The sequence below is a fragment of the Gadus chalcogrammus genome, chromosome 7 (assembly GCF_026213295.1).
Source record: "Gadus chalcogrammus isolate NIFS_2021 chromosome 7, NIFS_Gcha_1.0, whole genome shotgun sequence".
Lineage (NCBI taxonomy): Eukaryota > Metazoa > Chordata > Actinopteri > Gadiformes > Gadidae > Gadus > Gadus chalcogrammus.
The window spans coordinates 12,710,405-12,712,904 of NC_079418.1; the positions used below are offsets into that span (position 1 = coordinate 12,710,405).

The window sequence follows — 2,500 nt, forward strand, 5'->3', positions numbered from 1 at the left end:
TTTAGGTACGTCTGCTGTGGGGCTGCCATTAAACGAAGCTTTCCGCTTGTCAGTTGTAATGTATACATGCACCACAACCTACAGATGCAGAAGCTCTGCTGCGTAGTATGTACAATTTCAGAAATTATTAGGGGCCTTGAATCACGCAATTACATTACAATTAACAAAGTAAGTTAGAAACAAAAAATATTCAAATTCAGAAATAATAACTTTAGGAGAGTTATTAAAGTCCATATGTCTAGCGGTTAGGATTCCTGGTTTTCACCCAGGCGGCCTGGGTTCGACTCCCGGTATGGGAACTAGAAATTTTAGGTACGGCTCTTCGTGGCCATGTTGTGCCGCTGCCATTAAACGAAGCTTTCCGCTTGTCAGTTGTAAAGTATACATACGCCACTCGCACCACATCCTACTGATGCATTCGATTTTCTGCGTAATATCTAAAATATCTGAAAATATCTGAAAATATGGGAGGCCTTGAATCATGCAATCAAACTACAAAAAGACAATTAACAAGAAAGTTTGAAACAAAATATAATCAAATTCAATTTTTAACAGAATTCCCATATGGTCTAGCGGTTAGGATTCCTGGTTTTCACCCAGGTGGCCCGGGTTCGACTCCCGGTATGGGAAGTAGTCATTTAAGGTAGGCCCTGGTCACATATCGTTATCATGCTGTTGTGCGACGATGAAACGAAGATATCCACATGACCGTTGTAGGCCTACTGTATACTAACGGACTCAACTTGCACCACACCCTTCTGTTGTGGTGAGCGTACGCTCATGTGTGTAATATGTCCAATATACAAAAGTATTGGGCACCTTGAATAATTACACAACTTTAATAGCGTTAATGTAGTCCCATATGGTCTAGCGGTAAGGATTTCTGGTTTTCACCCAGGCGGCCGGGGTTTGACTCCCGGTATGGGAACATGTACCTTTAGGTACGTCTGCTGTGGGGCTGCCATTAAACGAAGCTTTCCGCTTGTCAGTTGTAATGTATACATACTCCACTCGCACCACAACCTACAGATGCAGAAGCTCTTCTGCGTAGTATGTAAAATTTCAGAAATTATTGGGGGCCTTGAATCACGCAATTACACTACAATTAACAAAGTAAGTTAGAAACAAAAAATATTCAAATTCAGAAATAATAACTTTAGGAGAGTTATTAAAGTCCCATATGGTCTAGCGGTTAGGATTCGTAGTTTTCACCCAGGCGGCCAGGGTTCGACTCCCGGTATGGGAACTAGAAATTTTAGGTACGGCTCTTCGTGGCCATGTTGTGCCGCTGCCATTAAACGATGATTTCCACGTGTCAGTTGTAAAGTATACATACGCCACTCGCACCACATCCTACTGATGCATTCGATTTTCTGCGTAATATCTAAAATATCTGAAAATATGGGAGGCCTTGAATTATGCAATCAAACTACAAAAAGACAATTAACAAAGAAAGTTTGAAACAAAATATAATCAAATTCTAATTTAAAAAGAATTCCCATATGGTCTAGCGGTTAGGATTCCTGGTTTTCACCCAGGTGGCCCGGGTTCAACTCCAGGTATGGGAACTAGTCATTTAAGGTAGGCCCTGGTCACCTATCGTTATCATGCTGTTGTGCGACGATGAAAAGAAGATATCCACATGACCGTTGTAGGCCTACTGTATACTAACGGACTCAACTTGCACCACACCCTTCTGTTGTGGTGAGCGTACGCTCATGTGTGTAATATGTCCAATATACACAAGTATTGGGCACCTTGAATAATTACACAACTTTAATAGTGTATATGTAGTCCCATATGGTTTAGCGGTAAGGATTTCTGGTTTTCACCCAGGCGGCCAGGGTTTGACTCCGGGTATGGGAACATGTACTTTTAGGTACGTCTGCTGTGGGGCTGCCATTAAACGAAGCTTTCCGCTTGTCAGTTGTAATGTATACATACTCCACTCGCACCACAACCTACAGATGCAGAAGCTCTTCTGCGTAGTATGTAAAATTTCAGAAATTATTGGGGGCCTTGAATCACGCAATTACACTACAATTAACAAAGTAAGTTAGAAACAAAAAATATTCAAATTCAGAATAATAACTTTAGGAGAGTTATTACAATCCCATATGGTCTAGCGGTTAGGATTCGTGGTTTTCACCCAGGCGGCCCGGGTTCGACTCCCGGTATGGGAACTAGAAATTTTAGGTACGGCTCTTCGTGGCCATGTTGTGCCGCTGCATTAAACGATGATTTCCGCGTGTCAGTTGTAAAGTATACATACGCCACTCGCACCACATCCTACTGATGCATTCGATTTCTGCATAATATCTAAAATATCTTAAAATATGGGAGGCCTTGAATTATGCAATCAAACTACAAAAAGACAATTAACAAAGAAAGTTTGAAACAAAATATAATCAAATTCAATTTTTTACAGAATTCCCATATGGTCTAGTGGTAAGGATTCCTGGTTTTCACCCAGGTGGCCTAGGTTCGACTCACGGTATGG

General features: G+C 41.3%; 2 non-coding genes across 2 annotated transcripts; both read left to right on the forward strand.

Moving 5' to 3' along the window:
• Positions 1-558: 558 nt before the first annotated feature.
• On the forward strand, positions 559-630 carry trnae-uuc (transfer RNA glutamic acid (anticodon UUC)). The gene has a single exon. It is a non-coding gene; the product is annotated as a tRNA-Glu (tRNA).
• Positions 631-1,496: 866 nt separating this feature from the next.
• trnae-uuc (transfer RNA glutamic acid (anticodon UUC)) lies at positions 1,497-1,568 on the forward strand. Its single transcript has one exon. It is a non-coding gene; the product is annotated as a tRNA-Glu (tRNA).
• The last annotated feature ends 932 nt before the right edge of the window (positions 1,569-2,500 follow it).